This window comes from Sus scrofa, chromosome 9 (assembly GCF_054392235.1).
Source record: "Sus scrofa isolate SSC_HxYL_T2T_F1_AM1 chromosome 9, Sscrofa_HxYL_maternal_Yorkshire_Landrace_v2.0, whole genome shotgun sequence".
Taxonomy (NCBI): Eukaryota; Metazoa; Chordata; class Mammalia; order Artiodactyla; family Suidae; genus Sus; species Sus scrofa.
In genome coordinates this window covers 122,375,973-122,403,576 of record NC_139391.1, presented here as the reverse complement: position 1 = coordinate 122,403,576, position 27,604 = coordinate 122,375,973, and the positions used below count along the sequence as shown (strand labels likewise).

Genomic DNA, 27,604 nt, shown 5'->3' with positions numbered 1-27,604 from the left:
TAGAGTGTGCAGAAGTTTCAAGTCAATGCATAATAGATGCATATAAAGCTAGCAGCTTGGTGGTTGTGATGGCCTTAGAGGCACACAGCCTTAGGGCGGGCAGGAACCTTCTAGTCGAACCCTATCATTCAAGGCTGGAATCAGGGATGCTTTGGCTGAGCTACTTCAGACTTTTCATATTTATTTGTCTCTGGTCTTCTGGATAAGAGCAAAGCCAGGAGATTTTTAAATCTCTGGCATGTGAGAGTCCTGCTGTGACGTCAGGAAATGAACAGAGTAACATGGGTTCTAAGCTAAAAACAGCCTTGACAATATTTTCCCCAGACCAGCCCATAGTGTGTTTCAATGATCCTTCCCTCAATAGAGCTGGTTTTTGCATCTTGTGAATGTCTCCATTTCCAGCCCAAACCTGAGGAGATGGATTTTTCTTCTCTGTAGGTGTCAGTGAGTCAGCACTAATGTACTTCTGAGTCAGACCTATGGGTGAGCCATGTGTTCACCCAGCACCCTGGGATAGAGGGCAGCATGAGGCACTGATGCCTTTATAGGACACCTAGGGAGTTCTTCCAGGCAGGAACCTGGCCTAGGAGGTTTTATCATAGAACTAAGAGTTGCCCATCAGCTCCTCTCCCAAGACCTGCATGAATTTGACCTATTCAAATATCTGGTATTTTCCCATTTCTAGGTATATTGGTAGGAAAAGGAGGGACAAAGGGAAAGGAGGCTGGGACCCATGAAATACCTCCTCTGGGCCAGGCACTGTGTCAGCTTCCCACCTATGTTGTCTCATTTGATATCTGCTATGACTTTGGCTGGGTGGCTCCTTTGTACTTGGCAGCACCTAGTGTGATGCTTGATTCATACTAGGAATTTAATAATAGTTGCTTAATTAAAGAAATTAAATTAATATGAGGTGGATGGAGCACTAGCTTCAGAGTAAGGAGACCTGTGTTCTAGCCCTGGCCATGCTCAGCTTCTGTATGACCTTGGGATAACCTTTCACTCCATGCCTCAGATTCTTTATTTATAAAATGAGAAGGCTGAATAAGATGACCCCTTAGGCCCAATCAATTCCAACTCCCAATGACTTTGTGATTTGACAGGCATGGGAATGGGAAAATCTTGCACTTCACCATGAAAGAAAGTAACCAATGCAAAGCGAAGCATCCTTCTCCCAGCACAACCTCCCCAGATATGAACATGTTGGGAGGGGGGTGGTAGTGGGCAGAAACATATGGAGTTAGAGCCAGTCCTTAGCAGGTCCATTGCCCCCATGGGCCAAGCCCACAGCCTTACCCATCAAACAATGCAGAGCTCCAGCTCTTGGCAAGCACAGTTCAGCTTGGAAAAGGACAAAGTAGCTATGGGAGAAATAGTGATGAAATTGCCTGAAATAATTACAATTTCCAAACAAATAAAGTCCTATAGTATCTGTCAATTCCCTGAAACACACACATACACACGCAGACACTTATACAACTGCCAGAGATTTTTACCTAAACTCTGATGAGCACCAGCCTCAAAATATGCCTTGATAATAAAAAGCCATAAACACAGAGAGGGTACAACTTTTTGAGATGCAGAACACCTTTTTGTTAATCCCCTAGAAGGACATATGAGCATGTGTTTGTGCATCCATGCACACACCCAGAGTGTAGATACATTTCAGAGTACCATTTCTAAAATAGAAATTCAGCCCTGTTAGTTCTTGGGCTCAGCCTACACTAGATTTTGTCTGGCAATGCAGAGCTTCAACTGCCCTCCCTGCTAAGCAAGAGCAAAAGCTAATGCTGGGTGAGCAGATGCAGAGGGCCTTTGGAGAGTATTGAAAATGCCAAGTTCCTGGGTGTTGGACCAGAGAGGAAATGTGCCCATTTCCAGCCGTCCAATGAGAGAAGGGAGGCAGCCTCTCCCTGGCCATCTTTCATCAGCACTTCATTCATTGAGGGCATTTTGTGGGATGCTCAGTCTTTAAGATGACGCATTTATTCTGCCCACAGAATGACAATATCTCCATTAGTGCATTTTGAATCTTGTTTCTTTCAGAAATGGGTTCTTGAGTGTATATGTGTGTATATGCACACAAGCAAGTATGTGTACATGTGTGCATAACATATCTGTGTATGTGTGTGAAATCTTGTATATGTGTGTATATAGATATGTGCATATGTGTGTGCACACACACACTAAGATGCTGAAATTATTTAAAATACAGTCAAGTCAGCTAATAGAGTCATTCTTAGCCCCACTGTACATTAATGTTGTATTTTTCTTTCTCTCTAAATTGAAAAAGCTGCAGAACTGAGGAACTGCTCTTGTCTTAATTACCACAGAAATAATGCTAATTAGAAACAAGGGAAGAAGTTTTAAGGGTTTGCGTGAGAATCAAAGACAGTATTATTTTCCAATGGATATTAAAAGACTTGCAAAAGAGGCTAAGATGATGTGGTGGATAGAGTTGTGAAGTATGTTTAGGGCCCCAGTGGTAAAACGGCTGGAAGGGGAAATTAAATATCTGAGAGGAAAATGTTCTCAGATGTTGGAATTATGCCTGCAGCCATGACACTAGATGCTGTGATCCTATCTACCTCAAACACAAAGCAGGATCAAGAGCCCTCCAAGGAACCTAAGGGTGGGAAAATATCAGTGGCTTAAATGGGCACCTCTCTATCCACCTTATCACTCAGCAGACATTGACGGTGAGCAAATGCAAGTATCTTGAATGTAGCATCCTCCTTCTACCTCTGCCACTTTCCCCATCTCATTTTTTTTCACCATTTCTTTAGCCTCAAACTGAGTGTGTATTTGAGGAATAGATCAAAAGATTGAAAGGCCACGAGAAACCCATCTTTTGGGGTCTGTTCAATGCAGCAAGACCACTGTGTATGTGGAAGACCGAACCTCTAGATGAGCTGAGAGGTGAGGGGATAACATATGATGGGCTGGGTGCCTTGTGGTTTTGATCAAATGGTCTCCAATTGTAATTTAGATTCCAAGCCTCAAAAACTATGGTGGTTACCTTTAACCCCAAATGTAGCACCATGATCATAATGTATCTGATCACTTTCAATGTTGCAAATGTTTCAATTCTTGAAGCCAAGAATTAAGTCTGGAGGCATAAAGAAAGAGCCAGGAATGAGATCCAAGCAACTGAATAAGAGCAATTCAGGAAGGGGAAGAAAAATGTAGGAACTGGCTTGGTGGAAACACAGGGAAAATAAAAAACAGAATGACTCAACGTCCCCAAATTAGGAGCCCCAAATAGACAATGGACCACAGATAAATGACTTATTCCAAAACTATGCCATGTTTCCCCTTGCTCTAGATCAGTGGCTTCAGTAGGTGCATAGAGCAACAACTGCTTTGGAATATAGGCTGTGTGACCATGGATAAGTCACCCAACCTCTCTGAATTCCAGTTAGCTTGTCTGTATACTCTTCCCAGCCCTGACTACTTCACAAGATTGCTACTAGGACGAAACAAGGTAATGTGCATGCAGTGGTTGTGTAGATGCAATAGCACCACATGCATAATAGGCATGGTTATAGTTGTGTCTCAATACTAGACAGATGGGCTTTGCAATCTGAAACTTGCCATAGTACAGAGAACCAGGAGTAAATGCTCACATACAAAAACTTGGCTTTCAAGCCAGGCCAAAGTTATCAGAAATAATCCCTTCTCACCTCTCTCCCCCACCATGGGGTCAAAGGGGAGTATTCTTATGTAAATTAAAGTAGGTTTTCTATGGCCTGATTGTTGACATAGAGTTTAAAAACTCAAACAATACTATAAGACTCATCATGAAAAAAAAAAAAAAAAGCAATTTCTTGAGTATTTTTTCCCTCCCAGAGGGAACTACTTTTAGCCATTTATTTTTGTATTTACCTAAATAAATTTAGGTCACACATTTAGATTACTATTTCTCAAGATTGCTTTTTTATTTAAAAATTTTAAAATCACACATTGATTTATTCCTGTGGAAGTTAAAGATTTAGCTCTTGTAGGGAGTTCCCGTCGTGGCTCAGTGGTTAACAAACCCAACTAGTATCCATGAGGACATGGGTTCGATTCCTAGCCTTGCTCAGTGGGTTAAGGATCCAGCACCATTGTGAGCTGTGGTGTAGGTCACAGACATGGCTCGGATATGGCATGGCTATGGGTGTGGTGTAGGCTGGAGGGTGCAGCTCTGATTTGACCCCTAGCTGGGAACATCCATATGCTATGGATGTGATCCTGAAAAGACAAAAAAAAAAAAGGATTTAAACACATAGGATGCTCACTCACACACACAGACATGTCCTCAAGCCATCCTTACAATGTAGTTTATCACAGTTGTTATTTAAATCAGTATTTAGTATTTACGTTATTTTGCTCTGGAAATACTATTCACAGCACAGCCGTGTAGGGTACAATTATCACAACTAATCTCTTGTATACTTCTTGGTTGTCCTGTGAGTTCAATTTTTCATCTCTGTGACTTATTACAATTCTTAGCAAACTCTTTGACGTATCTATAAGACATAAAAATATCCAGGCACATTAAGCAAAGTGCCATTTCTGTTTTTTCCTGGGAGACACTCCTCCCAGAGTCTTCAGTCTTCCTGCCCAGTCAACTGGTGGCTCTCCAGGTCTCTGACACACCAGTCCTCATGGACCTTGCTCCACTTGAATCCTAGGAATTTTTTTTTCTTCTCCCCTCTGTGAGATCCTCTGTTTCCTACACCCAAGGCAACATCTTCCTTCTTCTTCTTTTTCTTTTTTTTTTTTTGCTTTGGCTTACTCCTTTTTTTGGGGTGGGAGGGGGGAGGATACATCCTCTACTACCTTCCTAAGAAATGGTGCCTTAGAGGTAAATTGAGACTGAGAACTTAGACCTCTGAAAATGCATTGATTCCTCCCTCACACTCGATTAGTAGTTTGGCTGGATGTAAAACTTTAGGTTGAGAATTATTTTCACACAAAATTAGAACTACTCCATTATCTTTCAGAATCTAGTTTTGCTCTTAGAAAGCTGATATCATTCTGATTGCTGATATTTTCACATGTCACTTACCTTTTGCTCTGGAGACTTTTAAAAGAGATCTTAAGACCTCTTTATCTCTAGTCTGAAGTTTTATGACAGTATGCCTTTATCTGGTTCTTATTTTCATTAGTTGCGCTATGCACTTTCAATCTGGAAAGTCCTTTCAATCTGGAAAGTCACATCTCTCAAATGAAGAAATTTTTCTTATATATTTCTTTGATAATTTTCACTCCTCTATTTTCTTTGTTCTCTTTTTGTCCGACTCCTGTTAGTTGGAAGTTGGACCTCCAGGAATGAATCACCTAATTTTCTTTTCTGCTTTCTATCTTTGTGTACCATTTTTTAGGAGATTGCCTCACTTGTATATTTTGCACATTCTGTTGATTTAAAAATTTTTTCCGTTTTCTTAATCTTTAATATACATGAGCTTTTTCTCATTTTCTGAGTGTCTCATTGAAGATAGGATTCTATTTAGTTGTTTCATGAATGATCTATTGTTTTCTCAATTTTTTTTTGACTCACTGCATTTTCTGTTCCATCTGAATCTCATTTTCTTCTTTGTTTTTATTTTTCTAGACTAGAGTCTTTCCTCAAATTTCTGGTAATTTTTTCTTCTGTCTATTCATATCTGAAATACAAATGAGCCACTAGAAAGCTTATTAGATACTGTATGCATGCACATACACATGTGCACACATACTGTGGGGCGGGTGCCTACGTGACTATAGAGTAATTAGTAGAGTAGTCAGCTGTAGTCCAAGTAACTAATTGATAGACATTTCATTCCTCCATGGAACATATTTCCAGTATCATTTTCAGGGGGTTATAGTAATGCATGCTTAACTGAGAATGGGAAAGAACTAAGGAGCAGGGACAGTCTCATGGCTCAGTATAGGAGTTTCACTTAATAGTCCTGCTTTCAGCTGTGACTAGTGTCAGCTCCACAGCCTATCTGGTTCCATGTCTCCAGAGAGTAAACCTCTTGCTTTCATAGACTTGAAGGTAGGGATGTTGTTTGGCTGAGTGGGGGAGGAGAAATAGTCTGGGAGGTGAGGGTCCTATTATCTCCTTACCAGACTTTCACTCAGTCTTCCTGTTTGCAGTGCCACTTGTACACCAATTTTCAGAGGCAGCTGCATATCTAGTTTCTGAGTCCTAGAGTTTCAAATCAGATCACTACATTTTGGCTTCCCTTAAATTGGTGACTAGGTCCACCTGCTTCCTATCTTTCAAAATTTGTTGGTCATTTTGCTGTAAATGCCTCCTTTATGAGTTTAAATCTTTACTCCTTTTAGAGAATGTATTAGTTTTCTGTTGCTGTATAACAAACTACCACACATGTAGCAGCTGAAAACACAAATTTATTATCTCATAGATTTTGTGGTTCAGGATTTCAGCATATTTTGGTTAGATCCTTGGTCCAGAATCCCACAATGCTGAAATAGAGATGTTGGCCAGCTTCATCCTACTCTGGAAACTTAACTAGGAAAAGATGAACTTTGAAGTGATTTCATGTTGTTGGCAGAACTCATTTCCTTGCAGTCATAGGGCTGAGGTCTCCATTGTCTAGTTGGTTGCTGACCAGTCTCCTGTCCTTGGCTTGTGGCCTCCTCCAATTCAGCAATGGGCACTTTCACTTGCACTGATTCCTCTTGTGATTCAAATCTGACATCCCTTTCTGTAATCAGCTCCCCCACCACCCCCCTCAAAAAAGCAAACTCTGCTTTTATTTTATTTTCACTTTTTATAAGAACAGACTTTTTATTTTTGTTTTTAGGGCTGCACTTGTGGCGTATGGAAGCTCCCAGGCTAGGGGTTGAATCAGAGCTGCAGCTGCTGGCCTACACTATAGCCACAACAGTGCCAGATCCGAGCCATGTCTGTGACCTACACCACAGCTCATGGCAACACCGGAAACCTTAATCCACTGAGTGAGGCCAGGGTTGGAACCCACATACTCAGGGATACTGGTCGGGTTTGTTTCCATTAAACCACAACATGAACTCCCTTTTAAAAAATTTTTTAATAACTGCACTAACAGCATATGGAGGTTCCTGGGCAAGGGATTGAACCCAAGCTGGATTCAAAGCCAGATCCTTAACCCGCTGCGTCGGGCTGGAGACTGACCCACGCCTCTGCAGAGACCTGAGCCATGGCAGTCAGATTCTAAACCCACTGCACCACAGTAGGAACTAGTGAACTGCTTTTAGAGGGCTCATGTTCTTGGGACAGGCTCATCTAGAAAATGTCCCTATCTTAAAGTTAACTGCCATATAACACACCTAGTTACAGGAATAAAGTCTCACAGGCATGATCCCAGAGATTATGCATGGCATGTATACCAAGGGGTTGGAAATCTTGGGAGCCATCTAAGAATTCTGCCTACTATGGTAAAATTTGTAGGAACTAATTATGTATGTTTAATCCAACATGTTTAACTAGAAGTCTTTTACGTCCTCGTTAATACATTGTTACTGTAGAATGACTGGTATCAGAGCTCCAGACATAACAGCAAAGTTTGACCCCTAACTTTTCACATGTGAGTGGTGCTGTCTTGAGTGATGGCTCAGGAAGAGTAAGACTTCCTCCTTTCAGCCAAATGAATGAGCTTTATGTGCCTATAAGCCCAAAGCCGACTTTGAGTGGACGTCCATATTCCCCTCCAAATCACAAGCTTAGTGGGATCTGGGAGGTCCATCTGGAGAGCTGTGGTCTCATCTATCCTTGGTCCAGATACACACAATCGAGTGAGGGTGCTGTTCTGGCATGTGCCCAGATATTGTGTCCCAGATGCACCCAGCTGCATGAAGATATTACCAACCTGAGACAGCACCTTGGCATAGGGACCAGGTGATTTTTCCTGGTTTGGCAGATCCCATGGTGGTTGTTGTATTTGGTGATGAATCACTAATTTCTAGAAACCTTGACTGGAAACTGAAAGGAGAGATAAATGTGAGTGGGGGTGTCGGCGGTGAACATTTCAGCAGATAAATGACCAGTCATGACTAAAAGATGGTTTTACATTTTCTGAGTGTAATCAAGTGAGATGTAACCAATATTCTGTAGTTCATTAGCCTCATGTGTCCTAACCTTCAGCATCAAGTACTCCCTCGTGAAGAGGCTCCCTGTCCATCTCAGATTTAAAAAAAAATTTTTTTTAGCTTAGAATAAAACTGGTGGGAGAGGTTCTGGCAGGTAACCAGCAGGAGGAGTGCCTCATAAGGGAGGAAAAGAACACACAATCTGGTCTTAGATGAAAGGGAGAGAAGAGAGAAAGCAGAGAGGCAGGAATAGGGAGAGAGATTGACAAAAGAGAAAAATAGTCTTGAGTTCAGTATCTTCTTGATGCAGGTGCATTTCTTATGATATGCTCAGGGCATCAGCAAATCAGTAAAATGTGTGTGGTATTTTTTTAATACTTAATGAATTTTGTTACATTTATAGGTGTATAACAATCATCACAACCAAATTTTATAGCATGTCTGTCCCAAACCCTCGGTGCATCCCCCCACCCCCCAACCCTGTCTCATTTGGAAACCATTAAGTTTTGCAAAGTCTGTGAGTCAGTATCTGTTCTGAAGTTAATTGTGTTTTTTTTTTTTTTTTTTTTTTTTTTTTTTTTTTTTTTTTTTTTTTTGTCTTTTTGCCATTTCTTGGGCTGTTCCTGCAGCATATGGAGGTTCCCAGGCTAGGGGTCGAATTGCAGCTATAGCCGCTGGCCTACGCCAGAGCCACAGCAGTGCAGGATCTGAGCCGAGTCTTTGACCTACACCACAGCTCACAGCAATGCTGGATCGTTAACCCACTGAGCAAGGGCGGGGATCGAACCCGCAACCTCATGGTTCCTAGTCGGATTCCTTAGCCACTGCGCCACCATGGGAACTCCATTGTGTCCTTTTTTTTAGATTCCACATGTCAGTGATAGCATTTGATGTTGGTGTTTCATTGTCTGACTGATCTCACTTAGCATGATCATTTCTAGGTTCATCCATGGTTCTGCAAATGCCATTATTTCTTTCCTTTTAAGGGCTGAGTAATATTCCATTGTGTATATGTATCACATCTTCTTGATCCACTCCTCTGTCGATGGACATTTAGGTTGTTTCTATGTCTTGGCTATTGAAAATAGTGCTGCAATGAACATTGGAGTACATGTGTCTTTTTGAGTCATGGTTTTCTCTGGATAGATGCCCAGGAGTGGGATTGCTGATCAAATGGTAGTTCTATTTTTAGTTTTTTGAGGAAACTGTTTTCCACAGTGGTTGCACCAATTTACATTCCCACCAACAGTGTAATACGGTTCCTTTTTCTCCACATTTATTGTTTGCAGACTTTTTGATGATGGCCATTCTGGCCGGTGAGTGTGCAGTATTTGGAAGAAATTCATAGAGGTGCTTCTTGCTGCTACTAAGTGGAATGGCAGCAGGACAGACAGACCTTACTCCACATAGTCAGCCTTCATCCCGAGCAAAGGTCTCTAGGCTTCCTTTTCAGAAAAGTTATCTTTTTTTTTTTTTTTTTTTTTTTTCAAAAAAGAGGGGAGGAAAGACAAGGTTCTGAGACTGTAACCCATGGAGGATATGAGATGGCTCCCTGCAGAAGGGCTGAGAGTCCCTGTGCAAGAGTCTGCCTTAATCCTGCCTGTTTCATGGTCTGCCTGGTCCTCTGTGGAGGTCAACACTGAGAGCCTGGCTGTGGTCTCACCCTGGTGGGGCTGCAGAGGCTTCCCACCAGGTCTCTCTGCCTTGGGTCTTTCCTGCCTGGATCCACCTCTCATGCAGCCACCTGAAGATTTCTGTAACCAAATCCAATCGTGTTAGATTCCCTAAGTGGACCTCCATTGTCTATATAGCCAAGCTCATGTCCAGATTTCTTAGCAGGACAGTCAATGCTCTTTACAATATGCCTCAAAGTTGTCATTTGTAGCTGCCATGCTCCACACATAGGTGTGTATTATAATCCTCCCTAACTGCAACTTTCCCTGAGTTCACTCTGTCCTGTCACATGTTGGTGCCTTTGCACACCTTCTGTTCCTTCTGCCAAGAGCATTCACAATTCCTTTGTCTGAATGTCAAAGAGTATGCTGCTCGCCCTTCAAGTGCCAGCCCCAATTACATGTTCTCTGAAGTTCTTTCCTTACCACTAATTCCTACTTCATCCTTTCCACTTCAAGGCACACAGGGATGAGCAGAGTGAGCTAGCCTAATTAAGGAGAGGTAAAGGCTATCTAGGTTCAAGTTTGTAGGTAAGGGGTTGGCAGAATTGTAGACTCTCTCAGAGAGGATGGCTACAGTCCCATACAAAATAAATTCAGGGACAAGTGACTTCAACACAAAACAGGTGGGAAGTGTCAGTGTGATAAGGAGGACACTGGGTAGGAGATGCCAGTATCAGAGACGCTCACATGGGCTGCATCTGGTGCCCTGGGGTCAGGACTCTGCTATGTAGATTTTGTAGGAGGCAAGCTGGCTTGCCTGGGACACAGAGATCCCCTAGCACACATAAGACGGTTAATATTTATGGTATGTCTGTTTGGACAGCAGTTGCTCTTAAACAGAGTCAGGGGAAGAGCTAGGAAGACAAAGTAAAGCGCAAAAGAAGGAAGGAAGGAAGGGGCAAACTCTTTGCAGAATAGAACCAATTATTCATTTCAGTCCAGCTCAGCAACACACTTCATCCTGGAATAAAACAGGCTCTGGTTGACATGAGGTGAGCTCTGCCCACCTGCTCGCACTGACATCTTGGGAAATTCACTTGTGTCCCTGTGTGCAATTATGCAGGGAAATGTTCAGACTTCCCAAGAGTCCAAAGGAATCCTCACCGGCTCAGAGCATCCCCCACACACTGAGGGGATGCGGGGCGACCTGACAACTCACAACACGTCCTGCAGACTCAACAGTGATGAAAGGCCACTCACACTTTGAAATGCCTCCTAAAAGGCACGCTGAGCTGGGGGACTTAGATGTGGGCTACCATTTTAGATTTCTCCAACTTTGAACTCTGAAAGAAATTCTGCCCTCATGGCCTTTCTGCCTTTAGACCAGGTTGGAGGGGAGTTCCACATGCCATTAGCCAGCTGTGCCCTGATCTTCACAAAGAGCCAGTGAAAGGAGGGGGCATCCTTAGGATGAGAGATGCCTGGCAATTCTGCTTCCCACTTAGTGGAATCTCTGCTGGGAGATTCTGTCTCTCTGTGGCCCACTTTTCTTTAGCCTTTTGCTAAAGCTTCACCTCAGAGTCAGAGAAGACTCTTATGTCTGTTCTCCCATTATCTTGGGGAACTCCTCGGAGAAAGGGCTGGACCTTCCTCTTGGTCTCCCCAGCTCAACACAGAGCTTGGCACATAGTGAGTAATGACTGCACCACACAAGGGAGCTTGGCCTCCTCCCCTTCTCTCAATTCTCCTGCCTTCCTTTTATCTAATTTTCTCTCTACTTCTCCTTTTCATCTTTTCTCACCACCCAAATCTCATCTTTAGACAGAGACCAAAGGGAGCCTATAATAAAACCAGGATGGTACCCCAATTGGCTGGTGCCCATAACTTTCCAATTCCACTCTCCAAGAAACCAGAACTGTCTCCTTCTTGGGCATCCCCTTTATACTTCTCTGCCCCAACCCTCATTCATGATGAATATGACCTTCTGTGGCTTTCCAGGCAGAGTATATAGCTTAAAATCTTTCTCTATTTCCCTAAGAGACAATACAGTGTGGTGGTTAAGGACCCACCCCCTCCGTGGAGCTGGATGGCCTTAGTTTGAATCATAGCTCTGACACATATTAGCTATGTTAATTAACATAAGTTAGGCAAAATCTCCATGCCTCAGTTTACTCATCTATATAATGGGAATGACAATAACAGTACCTCCTTCACAGAGTTGTCTTGAAGATTAAATTAATACATGCAAGACACTCAAAACTGTGTCAGGCATTTGGTAAGCACTATTAATATTTGTTATTATTTTTTCTTCCTCTTTTTTCTTCTCAAGCCATATCCACAGTATGCAGAAGTTCCCTGGCCAGGATCAAACCCATGCAACAGCAGTGACCCAAGCTATGGCAGTGACAAAGCTGAATCCTTAACCTATAGTCTACCAGTGAACTCCATCATTAACATTTTTTTATATTATGAGGGAATCACAGATACAAATACTTTCAGGCGTATAGTGTCAATACAGTTGTCCCTCAGTATGCACAGGGGATTGGTTCCAGAACATCAAGTCCCTTACATAAAATGGCATAGTATTTGCATATAACCTATGCACATCCTCCTGTATACTTTAAATCATCTCTGGATTACTTTTAATATCTAATACAATGTAAATGCCATTAAATAGTTGCTGATGAGCAGCAAATTCAAGTTTTGCTTTTTGGAACATTCTGAAATTTTTTTTCCCAAATACTTTTGATCTGCAATTGGTTCAATATACAGATGCAGAACCTGTGGCTATGGGAGGCTGGCTGTACTTAACATCTTCAGTCTCTCCATTTCCAATAAACCTTCCTCCTCAGTCTGCAAACAGTTTCAAATCTCTTCCGTCCTAAATAAAACTTTCCTCCTACTCTGTTTCCACCTTAAGCTCTTTCTTTCTCTCTTTCTCTTCCCTTTTCTTCAGTCAACATCATGAAATGAGTAATCTACACTTACAATCTCCACCTCCTCACCTCCCATTCAGGAATCAATCTACAGCCATCTGGCTTCAGATCCCACCATGCCACTAACACTGTTCTCACCAAGATCATCCGTAACTTCCTTCTTGCTATTTCTAATTACTTCTTTGTCACTTTTGACCTTCTTAACCACTCACATTTTCTTGAAATGTTTCTTTCATTTCTGAGACACTGTTCTTTACCGGTTGTAACAGTCAGCTTTTGCTATGTTGCACTAAAGTAATAATGCCCATATCTCAGTGGTTTATACCAATAAAGGTTTCCTTTCTGCTCACAATCCATGTCAGCTGAGGGTTCGAGGTGGCTCTGACCCTTGTCTGTTCTTCATCTGGGGATCCAGCTGGAAGGAACAGAGGATCTTATGGCAAAATTGCACAGTGATTCTTAAAATTTCTGCTTGGATGTAGTGTGTATCACCTTTGCTCATGTGCCCAAGGGTGATACACACTACATCAAGTCACATGGCCCAAGTCTGACATCAAGAGATAAAAGTACACTCTTTCCAATTAGTGATCAGGGACAATGGTCTTCCAGAAAAGACAGCAAATAGTAGGGAACAATAAAACAGTCTGCCACAACGGTTCTCTTTCTACTTTTCTGATAATTTGTTCTTGCTTAGCCTCTTTCTTTGGATCATATTGATCCATCCACTTCCTAAATATTGGTGCTCTCCAGAGCTTCTCACTGGACAGATCCTCTGTAGGTAATTCTGTCCATGCCTTTAACTCCAATAAGCACCTATATTCTTTTTTTTTTCTCTTTTGTCCTTTTAGGGTCCAGCATATGAAGGTTACCAGGCTAGGGGTCCAATTGGCACTTAGCCACCAGCCTATGCCACAGCCACAGCAACGTAGGATCCAAGCTGCATCTGCGACCTACACCACAGCTCATGGCAATGCTAGATCCTTAACCCACTGAGCGAGGCCAGGGATTGAACCCACGTTCTCATGGATGCTAGTTGGGTTCATTAACTGCTGAGCCACAATGGGAACTCCAGCACTTATATTCTTATGTTTTCCAAATTTCTAGCACAGACCACCATTGGACATATCCAGCTGTCCCTTGAATTTAACGTGTCCAAAATTCAACCCACTTTCTTACCTTCCTCTTCCTTTACTCTCTATCATGGTTAATGACAATTTCCATCCAAATGTTGAAATCGGAAAACTGGGAAGGCTTACGTGTTCCTCCTTTTTCATCCTATCCAACAAATCAACTACAATCCATTCTCCCTTTAAGACAAATCTTTCTCTAATCTCTTCCCCACTCTCTATTTCCTCTGCTCTTCCCTGAGTTTAGACATTACTGTTTCTTGCTTAAACACCGGTGATTCTTTAACTGGCCTGCCTGCTTCTGTCAGTCTTCACTCAAATCCATCCCTGCACTGCAGCAAAAGATCTCCACTCCACTCTGATCTTCTCCACTCTGATCTCCAGAATGAGATCCGCTCCACACTGATCTTCTCTGCTTAAGAAACATCAAAGCTCTCCCATTAACCTGCAGTAACATTCAGCTTTTCACAAGCCTTTTCAACCAGGATCCTACCATTCTTTTCATCACCCTGTCTTGCTAGTCACCATCTTGCACCCTCTGCTTTGCTGTATTGGACTTCTCATTAGTGTCAAAATGCCTCCCGATGTTTTTTGTTCCTGGGTACTACATGCTATTCCCTCTCTACAGATGCTCTTCTTATCCACTTTCCTTGTTGAACTCCTACTGACCATTCAAGGTCTAGTCTTAACACCGGTCCTAAGACCTTCTCCAACCTTGCCCACTCCCCTTGCCCCATCCATAGCAGGTAACTGCATCCTCTTTTATAATATTAGCCCTGTTATAGTATCTCATTCATGTCTTTCTCTTCTATATAGATTAGCAGATTCCAGAGTGGGGACTGAATTACTGTCATCTTTGAAATTGCTTAGGAACTAATGCCGTATGTGCACGTCAGCTACTCGGTAAATGTTTGTTGAGGGAATGAATAAATGAATGAATGATATAATCCAGTCTGTGTCACATTAACGCAATGGGCAGATTTTCCCAGTTATTGGTTTTACCCTCTGGCTGCTTGCTGACTCTAGAAGACAGTCTCCTTTTCTTGGAGGACTAACTTCTTATCTTCGTGTTAAATGTGTGAATCTATCATCCACTAGTGTGAATCTGATCATTCCAGCCTTGTAGGAATCCTTAGCAAAACCTCCCTTTCCTAGAGCCTGTTTCTCCGACTAACAAGGCTTCTCTTCAGCCGGGCTCCCCACTCTCCAGCTTCCTAAACAGCCCCCTCTGGCCAGCTCAGGCACTCCTGAGACTCCCCTGGAGCCCCGTAAACCCGGATTACACCATCACTCTTGCTGCCTCTGGTGTTTCTGTTTCCTGTCCATCTCTGCCAAGACTAGCTAAGTACTCTGCAGGACCCAGAGCAAAATGAAAATGTGGGGTTCCTTGTCTAAACGCTGTGAAGAATTTCACAAGGACAAAGGCAAAGCAGTAAGTCAAGCACAGATGGGTCCCTCCCAAGCACAGGGCCTGGTCTGATCACATGTGCTCATGCCCAGTAAGCTGGCCCTCAGCCATGCCTCCCAGTTCCAGGCAGAAGCCACATGCCTTGGGTCAAGGTAAGAATATATCAGTTCTTTAGGAAAAAGTGAAGGTGAAGAAAGGGTGCATTTCTGCCCACATGAGGGCAAAAGAATTAGAAAGAATTTGGTGAGATAAGTTAATTCTCAATGAGGTCTTTAATTAATGCAGTTGGAAAAGGGAGTTTAAAAAATCACACACCCGTGCACAAGAGGGTGTGTGTGTGTGTGTGTGTGTGTGATTAATATACATGATTATTTGGTTAAGTAAAGGGTTTGGACAAATGCCATGTAGAAGTTACCTTAAAAGTAGGAATAAGCTGTCTCAGTAGAAGCATGTTGTAATTACAAAGAAATTGCTTGTCATTGTTTTCATCAAAACAGGAGATATAGAGTGATGTTCATTCCTTGGCTTGGGGATGTAAGCACAGAGTGCTTTTATCTGCTAGGGCTCTGCCAGATGACAGACAGGCAATAGGCCTGGTAGGCTTTGAGAACTCATCCATTTGTTCGCCCAGTTATTTCACTAAATATTTATTGAGAACTCATTTCATTCCGTGACTTAGTTCCAGAGCTTTCCTTTTAAGGAGGGTAGTGAGGATAAGCTTTCAGGGCTGGCCCTAAGAGCCAGAGGTGGTCAAGGATAGCGAACACCACACAGCACCCCCTCTGAACCCACTGTAAACTTACAGTTAAATAACGCTTACACTTTGGAATAAAATACCAGCAAAGATGGGACAGCGTGTCCTTGTGGAGGAAAGAGAAGGCCTGGATTGAGAGTTGGAGGAATCCTTTTCCCTCTTTTAGTCTTCCTCGTTCCTTTTCTCCAACCTAATATTAATGCAAATGAGGGAGGCCCACTGTTCCTGGGATTTGCCCCAGGTGAGCACCATGGCACAACCAGTTGTCACAGTCTTGCCTGGTGCTGGGAGATACTTCCGGTAGAGAGCCTGGCATGTGTAGCATCTTCCAGTTTACATTATTTCATTTTGACCCTCACACACAAAAATTCAGGTTGAACCATACAACACTGCCATTTCTGTAGGTCAAATACAGACAACTGTGGGCAATTTCATATGATCCAATTTAATACCGTAAGATATTATCATGGTACTGTCCACACTTTCTCAGTAGCCAATGCAGAAGCTTAGAAAAACTTTATGAATCTGAGAGAGCCAGGCATGGAGTGAGCTCAAACACTCAGATTCCTGCTCTTTTCCATGTCTGGTGCCTCCTTGGTGTAAATGGTAAATCAGCTTCACACAGCGACACATACACAGGTTGGGAGTCTTGTGTTAAATGTGCCTTAACTGTCCTTTTTTTTTTTTTTATCAGCTCTAGATTCAGTAATGGTTCTCTGTACACACTCATTCATTTTTAATCAGTTGACTGTAATGATTTGTTACAAATGATCTTTAATTCTCAGCTGTGGTTAATCAGTACTGAAAGGCACTTTTCCTGTTATTTTATTTGGATAGGACTCTTAGTGAAATACTTGCCTGCCATTACTTAATCACTTGTTTGTTTTCCCTCTGCACACAATTTCTAGCAGTATAACAGCAATATTTAATGTGGGCATTTCCCCTTTACCTAGTGAACTGAGTTCTCCAAGCTGTGGGTAGCAGGGAGCTGCAAGGGCCATTGAGGGTTCATGCTATGGTTTGATGCTAATTGATCCTCTTCTACCAGCCAAGGTCAAAGCCAGATGCTGAGGACACGTTGACTCATATGTGGGCAATTACAACTTACCTTGGAAAGGTTATTATGAGAGCTTGTGGTATAAGGAGAGGAGATAGAGAGAATGTTACTTAAACCAGCCCTGGAGTATTAGGAGGTCTTCCTGGAGGAGGTGATCCTAGAGGATAAATATTAACCAGGCAGAAGTTTCTGGGCAGATGGAACAACAGATACAAAGGCCCAGAGAGTGAGAGCTTGAGAGCTGGGAGATGCAAGTAGTGGAGCCTGGTTGGAGGAAAGAGAGCGGGCAGGAAAGGGTGGCAGTAAGAGCAGAGGTCAGGGAGGGAAGCAGGATTGGATCATGAAACACTGTGGGCACATCCGAATCTCTGAGAGGTTTAAGAAGGGAGATACCCTGAGTGGATTTACTTTAGAAATTTCCTGAGAGCGGAATGGAGAGTGGGTTGGAAGGAGGCTGAAAATGGAGGCAGGAAGCCCAATGAGGAGAAGAAATAGGGGGAGGAGGGATAGGGGGAGGAGGAGGGAGAGAGGAGCTGGGGCAGGCAAGAGATGCTAGGACCCTAATCGAAGTGAGTAGCTCCGGGAATGGGGAGAAGCGGCAGACTTGAAGTGAATGCTGGACCAGAACAAAGGTGCAGTAAAAGGGGAAAGGTGCCAAAGATAAACTTCTAGTTTTATGCTTTCTGGGCTGGACTGGGGCCCTTGCTTGCCCCCTAAAGAGATTAAACACTCTGGCTGCAGTCTGGGGCTGTCCATCCGGCAGGAACAGCTGCTTCAGCAAACAGGGCTAAGGGCCAGGCTCTTTCCTCAGCCATCGGCTCTCTTGAGGGCACCAGGACCTGCTTTGGGTAATTTTACAGCAATGTTGACCAATGAAAGAAATTGAAAATCGTTTCCTTCCTTCCCCCAGATTCTGGTATTTCTGGCCCTCCTGGGAGTCTGGCATCACCATTCATAGATTTGAGTCAACCCCTGGAGCTGAATGATTCTAGAAGGTTACCTTTCTGATTCATTTTGTGCAGGGATGTAATCAGTGATTCCTCAGGAGGGTGACCCCTATGCTTGGCTGCAGGGAGAGGTGGAGACAGCCTGAGATTTCTTCCACACCTACTGAAGGCAGGGAGGTTGGGGGGTGCCTCTGTTATCAGAGTGGCACCTGTCAGTGTGAAGAGAGGAAGGACTAGGTGATGAGGGCATTGCCATGGTAATAATATAGTATGACTACAAAACCAAAAAACAAAAGCCAGTTTTCCAGTTCCCTTCCCCCTCTATATGAGACCTGTTCACCAGCTGTACCTCTTTTGCTGTCCTTTTTGTCAAAGCACAGAAAGTTTGAGATAGATTTCACTTGTCTTCTCTGTCTCTTCTTTTGATGGCCTTACCATAGTTCCATTATCCTTTTGAGGTCCTCTATGGCAATCCTTAAGTCCCTCTTCTCTCTTGGTATCCTAGACCAATAGCTGATGGGATTAATTCATGCTATAGTGTGAGTGACTTATACTTTCATTTAAAATGCTAATGGGAATTCCCATTATGGCTCAGCAGTAACAAACCCAACTAGTATCTGTGAGGATGAGGGTTCAAATCCCTGGCCTCACTCAGTGGGTTAAGAATCTGGTGTTGCTCTGAGCTGTGATGCAGGTCAAAGTCAAAGCTAGGATCCTGCATGGCTGTGGCTGTGGCATAGGCTGGCAGCTACAGCTCCGATTCGACCCCTAACCTGGGAACCTCTACAGACTGTGAGTGCGACTCTAAAAAGACAAACACAAACAAATAAATTAAATGCTAATGTCTCTGGGAAGGGCAAATAGTAACACCAGAGTATCAATCTATTGCTAGAAACTGAGTTTTGGAAACAGGGACTTGGAGGGTTTGATGAAGACCTGCTAGTCACACGCATGAGCGACTGGCCCGCCTATGGCTTGGCCTTCTTGGGTCTGACACATTCTGAGAGAACTGTGAGGTTTCAGTGATGTAAATTGGAGAGACACTATGTTTGTCTTCAACCTCACTCTGAGGAAATGAATCTCAAGTAAAGATTTAGGAGCCACCAGGTTTCCGTACAATGGGTTCTCTCTTTCTGGAAAGGGGCAGTGTTTTCCATGTCTGAGCCCTAGCATTTCCATCTTCACTGATTCTTCTCGGCTGTGAGCCTCATCGGACTCCATGCTCGGGGTGCCTGGGGATTTGCTCAGGCCTCATTAGACTCTGGACACAAGAAACCACACAGAAATATCTCTCTACACGCATGAGTGTGTCTCCCACATGGACTGTGGGCTTCTTTCAGGGGAGGAACCATTTCTTATTCAGTGACTTTTTAAAATTCTGGCAGATAATAAATGATCAGGAATTTTTTTTGTTTCTTTTCCTGGGGCGGGGCACAAGCAGAGGAGTGCAATGGGAAAAAGCTGAGTGGGATCCTGTTTGGGAGTATCCCTCTGGCCTTCTCAAAGCTAGACTGTCATATTCCTCAGGCCTTCCCTGGGGAGATAAGATGAAAAAAATCACTCTTCATGCCTTCAAAGATCTCATAATGTCAGTTCAAACATAGATGTTAGTAAGTGAGAATGCTGAAAGCATGCTTTCTTCTTGGCCCATGCAAATGGGCTTTGCCCTGAAACGCCACCACTGGGAACAGGCCAGCTCTGATGAGGCTGAAATTTGTGGAGCATCCCAAGAATCTGCCTCAGGCTCTTGAGTAGAAACCCAACATCTGGAAGCTCAGTAACTTCCCAGTTGGCCAGGAGAAGCTGGATTAACCAGAGGTGAGCCTGCCTCCCCCCTAGGTATGTGTGTGTTGGGGGGAACATTTGGAAATGTGTGTTTGGTGGTCACCAAGCTGGGGAGGGCGTGCCACGACAAGGGCAGTGGAGGCCAAGGGTGAATCCCCGCAGTACCATGGACGGTCTTCCCCAAAGAAGGATCAACTCACCCAAAATGGCAGGAGCATACTCTGAAAAGCACAAAACTAGACAGCGATCTTTGTCTAGACCAGGATAGACATTTACGTTTTGAAGACTCAGATGCCAATTAAAGAAAAGAAACCCGCATTTTCCAGGGACTCCCTCATGTCAGTCCACCATCAATGCTCCTATCCACTGGCTTAAACTCTCCTACCTGCACAGGTCATGCTATGGATCAGATTCTGCTCAAGCTACAAGGGACAATGGCATTGTAGTTGCATGGCAGGTGGTCACTCTCTCTGTCTAAGTCTGCTATCCCCTCTTCCCATTTCCCACAGGGTCAGCATCTGAGCAGAGCAAGTTTGGACACCCCAAACCTGGGGTGGCCTGTGGGTCCCATTTGCATTGTTCTGGCCTTGTACCTGACTCCCTGGGTAGTTCCTACATGAATTGAGCTCTTGACCTCTCACGTTGCCTTCTGCATTTTGCTCAGGCACAGATTTCCTAAATATTCTAGTTTTCCAGATTGTGACCTTGGACAGTTTAAGCACCACACCCTCCACCCCCCAAAACAATGATCCCATTCAAAATGACAATAGTGTCTTCATGGATCTACGCTGGACCCTTGGTTTAATCCATTTCCTGTTTGACTGGGTAGCCTCCCCACCTGTTGCCCAGCCCTGCTCACAGGTCCCAGAAGCAGGTCCTTGTCTACAGCGATGCCTGACCAAGCCCCTGCCCAGGGCGAGGAACTCAGGTGCTGTCTGTGTTTTCTGCTTATAGTGCAAGTCTGTGCCCTCTGTGCACCTGTCAGCTGATGGGGAAGCAGCTGGGGGTTGGCTCATAGCCAAACAGACCCGGAGGAGAGCCCTTCATCAAAAGCCTGGGAAGCTGACCTTTTATCACTCCAGCCACTGATCCCCCTTAATGGCAGATCCAAGGGAGATGATGATATCGAGCAAATTAAAATTGAACGTGTTCAGAGAAGACAGGGATTCCTGGGCCACTTGTGAAGATGTGCCCTCTGGGTCAGGTCCTTTGAGGGGCAATCGGCCATCTTTGAGGAGGGCCTGAGAGGGTGTCAGAAAAAATACACTCAGCCTCTGGCCCAGAGGGTCAGGCCTTTACCGGCCCAGCATCAGCTTCGCCAATTACCGCCCCACAGGAGCCATTTAGAGAAGAGAAGAAATATTGGCCTCTGTCCACACCCTGGCAAGGCGGGGCTGTGTATCAGGTGAAGAAAGGGCCAGGGCTGGCCTTCGATCCAAAGCCTTCTCTTTCCTTTTTCGGCCTCATTTTTGGCTTCTCTCGCGGAGAGCACATGTCTTAAGGCAGGAAATTGCCCTGGTGATTGATGTCCAGCAAATGTAATTAGGTCCCAGTTAAGTGTTCTCCAAGGGGCGCCCTCCTGAGTTTGGTGATCACTTGAGGACTGTCCACCCACGGCCTCTGGGTAATGAAGCATTTGTCTCTGCCACGCTCTGACCACCAGAATGTCTCACTCCCTTTAGATGCAGAGAGACTCTGGACCAAGAGGTAGGAATGGAAGAGTGGAGCTGGGAAGAGGCGGAGTGGATGCTAGGGAGGGGACCCCAATACAAGAATGGCCAGATTGGCCAAATACATGCCATAGCTCCCAGGGGTCGGGGGTAGGGGGCGTGCCTTCAGTGCCCCAAATTCCATAATATTTGCTAATCAGCCTAGCGTTTGAAATATAATTCTTTAATTCCATGACTTTGGGGGCTCTGGAGGGAAAAAATAAAGGAAAATGACCCTGACCCTGCCCTTGATGCATTTGCACTCTAGTTAGGAAGTTCAGACACACCCTACCAAACTCCCAGGCAACCAGTTTCCACCTGGCTTGGGAATACACAAACACATGAGGTAGCACATTCATTAGGGACCCATCTGGGGCACTTAAGGCAGGACAAAGGCGGTCATAGGCATCCTGCCTGCCTTGGCCACTTAGGAGCTGAGTTATTTCACCTCCTGCGCCTCATTTTCCTGACTGTGAAATGGGAGTAATAGCAGTACTTTGCCTGTAGGCTTTTAGGGGAGGCTTTGACAGGACGACGATGCACAGGAAGCCCAGGGCCTGGACCATGGCGGTCCACATGCACTCCAGTTCCCTTGTTCTGCTTCTAAGCCTGAGCTAATGAACCTCTTTTTTTTTTTTTTTTTTTTTTTAATGTCATAGACCTTTTTGGCAGCCTCTGCATTCCTTCTCGGAATAATGGTCTAAATGTAGAAAATAAAATATATAGGATTACAGAGGAACCTGCATTTTTATTGAAATGCAGTCATATAGAAATACTAAAACAACTAAATTTGCCATATAGTAATATATGTGCATCTTTATTAACACAGTAAATAACAAGATCTGCTGGCAAGTTGAATAACTACTGTAATTTTGAAGTAGTAATAAGCTTAAACAATATTTCAACATATCTGCAACAACTGTAATGAGATATAAAAATATCCCTGATTTCTATTGGTGACAGAATTACAGCTACTGCTAATAGTGCTGTGACTCGTTGCCCATGTTCAAAATGAGAGGAATTGCTAAATTTTTGTTACAGTTGGTGAAAAGAAAGACATAATATTTTTCCACCTAAGTTGCATGGACTCTCTGTGGACCCCAAGCTAAGAACCACTGCTGCAACATTTGATAAAATAAGTTATAACCATACTTTCTAAATTTAAAAAAATCACATTTATTTTCTCATACCTAAAGCAAAATGTAAACATAGCTGAAAAGTTAAGAAACATAGATTAAGTGGAAAAAAGCAGAGGACATTTAAAAATATGACCAAAAATAAATAAATAAAAATATGACCAGGAGGCTCAGTGGTAACAAACCTGACTAGTATCCATGAGGATGAGGGTTCGATCCCTGGGTTAAGGATCCAACATTGCTGTGAGCTGTGATGTAGGTCACAGACAAGGGTCAGATCCTATGTTGCTGTGGCTGTGGTGTAGGCCAGCAGCTGCAGCTACAATTTGACCCCTAGCCTGGAACTTCCATATGCCACACATGAGGCCCTAAAACGCAAAAAAAAAAGTAATGACCAAGAGAGCATCTGTGCTAACACTTGGTGTAGTAGTTTTACTTTGAAGACACAGAACTCATTGCTAATCCATTTTCATGGACTGAATCCGCCCCACCAGGGTGATTAGATTGCAGTTCCACCCAGAGGCCATCAAGGCACAGAGAATGGTCAGTAAAGAACCAAGCCAAAGTAGCATGAATGTAGGCCAGAAACTATATGAAGCCCAATGATAGCAAAGGAGTCCTGGATCTTTGCAGCACAGCCATCTATAGACAGAGCAAAGTGTCAAGAAACAGATCAGGGTGACCCTGCACCCCGGAGGACATGCCAGAACCTTCCAGCACAACTCATAGGAGCTCTTACACTGATCTCAGATCTCTCATTAGACCTGATGGATTATCTCAAGTCAGAATCGTGAATTACAATGGAAATTACCTACTTGGTGAGGGATACCAAATGACTCTGCTCAAACGTGCCAGATGTTCAGATCAGATCCCTGACACGTGCAGGCAGAGTGGGGGTTCACTGAGATGGCCCATTTAGAAATCATGATAATGAGGCAGCACTGAATCTAAGAGGTATTATACAATCTATACAAACCCACGTGTCCGGGCAGAGAAGGACCTTTATGTTGCCCCAGATGACCCCTTGCGGCCGTACTGTACAACTCTCTCTGGGGTGAAAGGATCGTTTGTATATGTCTAGCTGTCCCAAGTTAACTCTAGAAGACCGAAGGCTTGGAACGGCTTGTCTAGACCCTGGGAATCAACACCTATGGGAATCAGTGCCCTGTGAATCAGAACACAGAGGAGGCCAGTCCCTAGCTTACTTTCCCCAAGATCTCCCAAAGACCTAACCCCACGAGCCCTCCAAGCAGTGGCCCGTTTCCTGGACCCCCGACATGCCAACCCTCCTGTATGACCATGAGGTTGTGAAAGCATCACCAAATTAGGGTCTTGCTGTCCCTTGTGGATGGAACTTCTGGGACACTTGGGCCAATGTCATTACAGCAACATGGGGAAAAGCACCTCCCTTCTCTTCTGCAGCTCAGACCTTGGACCAGTGTCCTTTTCTGACCTCCAGAGACCTTCCATAGGGAGAAGGGGGTTCTTACTGAAATGCTGCTGACATTGTCTTCAAAATGCGATTGTGTGCTTTCCTGAGGGGACCCTGCAACCCCTGAGTCGGCACACCCTGCTTTCGCTAAGGCTAGTTAAAGACCACAGCCCAAGATAACAGGCCAGCAAAAGCTCCTGAGAGCAAGGCACTGCCAAATTTCAAAATGTTTTTTAATAAAACAATGTGGAAAGGGCAGCCTGTTCGTTTTGATTCTCCACTGGGTCATTCAATTAAACCTGAGATTCTGGGAAATCTTGAACCACCCTGGCCATATTTTCCATTAGTAATAATGATAAAAGATAATTATTGAGCCTGTCTGTCAGATATCCCAGGCACCCGCACCTCAACTTAATTAATTGCTAATTGAGATATGAAAGAACTGCAGTGGCTCTCATACATTCTGACTTTATGAAGCCTCAGCGAATCTTCCTCAGGGAAAAAGAAACCACAACAGCCAAGGTTGAGCCTCTCTTTTGGTCTGAAAGCCAAGGGCAGAAGGTGGCCAGCTGGGGAGAGGCTGACTCTGAGTTGGAAAGGGAGAGGAAGGAACAAGTTTTGTGTTCCTACCTTTTGCCACACACAGCCAAGCCTTTTACACATATTATCTAAGGTAATCCTAATACCCACAGCAGTCCTGTAAGGGAATATTATTATCCCCATTTTACAGATTAGAAACGGAATCCTTAGAGGGAGTGGATACATATCTTTTCCAAAAGCGTGTAGCTGATAGGAACTAGAATTTAAGCCCGATTTCATGCTTTTTCATTTGTTGTCCCATGGAGATACAAGAAACAGAAATGGGAGTTCCTGTCATGGCTCAGGGGAAATGAATCTGACTAGCATCCATGAGGGTGCAGGTTCGATCCCTGGCCTCCCTCAGTGGGTTAAGGATCCAGCATTGACGTGAGCTGTGGTGTAAGTCGCAGATGCAGCTCAGATCTGGCATTGCTGTGGCTGTGGTGTAGGCTGGCGGCTACAGCTCCATTTTGACCCCTAGCCTAGGAATCTCCATATGCCATGGGTGTGGCCCTAAAAAGACAAAAAAAAAAAAAAAAAAAAAGAAGAAGAAGAAGAAAGAAACAAATGTTTTCATCTAGGCCTTTACTATTACTAAGGTGAACAGGCATTAGCTATCCTTCAAGATTTCCCCACAATTAATCCTTGCTGTCTAGGATTCTTACTCTTGTGTTGTCTCCTCCCACATTAAGTAAGGCTAATCTGTGTAACCAATAGGATATTGCAGAAATGCACTAAGGCAGGTCCTCAAAGACACTGTAGCTTCCACCTGGCTCTCTCTCAGATGGCTCACTCTAGGGGAAGCCAGCTGCCATGCTTGAAGACACTCAAGCAGCCCAACAGAGGCCATGTGGGGAAGGCCTCCTGCAATGACCAGATCACCTAAGTGGGTCATCTTAGAATCAGATCCTCCAACCCTAACAAGTCTTCAGATGACGACAACCCCGTTAACATCCTAAAGGATGCTTTGTGGGACATCCTGGACCAGGACCACCCAGACAAACCACTTCTGAACTCCTAACCCACAGAAACCAAGAAATAATAAATAGGTATTGTTTTCAGCCTCTGAGTTTGGGGGTAATGTGTTATGCAGCAATAGGTAATGAATTGAGCATTCATGAACTTTTCACTTCCTTTGGAAGTGCAATAACAATAGGTCAAAGAAATCCTTCCAGGAAACACTCACATTTGTATGCCTGAAGGTAGGAGCCCCAAATAATAGTCATTCTAGGTCCATTCTATTAGGAGACTGTGTGCATTCAGGAGCTGGATATGGGTCGTACCACCAATAGGTGCCTAAATTTCCCATTTTCTCATTAAAATGACTAAGTACAATTTGTTGGCCATTCCCCATCTGATCCATTTTCAGCAACTGACTGCTGTGAGAATTAAGAAAAAATATGAACCGACAGTGCTTCAGCCTATTGGATAGTTCTGTCTAGAGCTGATCAGCAGCCTTGCAATCACATGGCTATTCCTGAACCATTGCCAGCAATTTGCAGTAAACAAACCAAAACCATCCACGTTTATGCTCAATATCAAAATGGACTGTTGCTGTGAAGTCTGAAACCTCTGCAGGTTTTGGATGTTATATCTAAAGCCTAGAGGCATCTTACTTCTGCCCATGCTTCACCTTGGCAAAGGGGAAGCAGCATGCGACTTTGGAGAAAATCAGTGTGTAGAGTCAACAGGGCCTTCTAGCTGCACTCTCTGGTCTGCCGGGCCCTCCAATCCCGTCTGCACAATCAGGGGCTGGAGCCCACATGACAGAGTCGAAGCCCGGCCCTCGTCTTCCTGAACTCACAACCAGTAGATGAGGGAATCAACATTTGATGAGGAAAGAAAATAGAAAGCACGTTTTCTGGACATGCTTTGTAGGAAAAACGGTTGTTTTCTTTTTTGAATATGAGCTTTTATAAGGTGACCCCTAGAACACGGCTGTGAAAGAAATATTGGGCACTAAGAGGGAAAGTTCAGGCAAGGGGTGGATTAAGGGAAGGGGCAGGGAGAACACGCGGTTTTGCAAAGTTGCTGGGGTGTCAGGTCGCCATGCTCTTTTATCTTGAGTGCATCCCCTGTGGTTCCACGTCCCCGTCCCTGGCCCCTCCTAGAAGTACGTAAGCTAAAAAGACTTGGAGCATGAACTCTGCACTGGACATTTATCTCTGCTCACAGATTTGCCTTTGCAACTTGTGACCACAGGAATAGGGGCCCATACCGCGACACGCGACACGCCAGCATCTACTTGCATTATAAGAATTCTTTGCCTCGTCACTAATTATATGAAAATCTACTCCAAGATAAGGCCTTTGTGTGATCTATTCAGGGTTGTAAGGCTTGTGAATCAAATTAAATGGATCTATTAGTGAGGTCGTGCATATTCTATCACAAGGGCCAGTATGGTAGGTTCGCTACAAGCTCCCCTAATAAACGCGCTCATGATTTCAGGAAGATCGGCACATACTGGCTTGAATTCAGGGTGGCTCTTACTCAGTCCACAGTTTGAAACCTTTTTTTCTTTCTTTCTTTTTCATGGCTGCGCTTATGGTATACGGAAGTTCCAGGCTAGGGGTCAAACTGGAGCTGTAGCTCCCGGCCTACGCCACAGCCACAACACCACCAGATCCCAGACACATCTGGGACCTATGCTGCGGCTTGCGGCAATACTGGATCCTTAACCCACTGAGCAAGGCCACATTCTCATGCACGCTATGTTGGGTTCTTAACCTGCTGAGCCACAATGGGAACTCCCCCCCCCTTTTTTTTTAAAACCCTAGTTAAATGGAAAAGAGCACAGGACTAGAACATAAGAGCCCCAGCTTCCAGTTTTAATGCTCTAAATAGCACTGTGGGGAATTGCTGTCATGGTGCAGCGGAAACGAACCCGACTAGGAACCATGAAGTTGCAGGTTCGATCCCTGGCCTTGCTCAGTGGGTTAAGGATCTGGTGTTGCCGTGAGCTGTGGTGTAGGTCAAAGACGCGGCTCGGATCTAGCGTTGAGGCAGCTGTGGTATAGTCCAGCGGCAACAGCTCCGATTCAACCCCTAGCCTGG

At 44.2% G+C, this 27,604-nt stretch overlaps 1 protein-coding gene and 1 long non-coding RNA gene across 16 annotated transcripts in view; one reads left to right on the top strand and one right to left on the bottom strand.

Annotated features, from left to right (window-relative positions):
- Nucleotides 1–27,604, bottom strand: part of LOC102162878 (uncharacterized) — a 462,928-nt gene that overhangs the window by 107,836 nt on the left and 327,488 nt on the right. The window contains exon 7 of one of the 6 annotated variants that reach the window (XR_014816292.1): nt 16,581–18,422. The exons of the other annotated variants lie outside the window; for them this stretch is intronic. This is a non-coding gene — a long non-coding RNA (uncharacterized LOC102162878). Of the gene's footprint in view, nt 1–16,580; nt 18,423–27,604 lie in introns of those variants that run through there. 6 annotated transcript variants of the gene reach the window in all.
- The window catches only part of TNR (tenascin R), a 416,877-nt gene that overhangs the window by 187,098 nt on the left and 202,175 nt on the right, over nt 1–27,604 (top strand). The gene's annotated exons all lie outside the window — the stretch shown is intronic.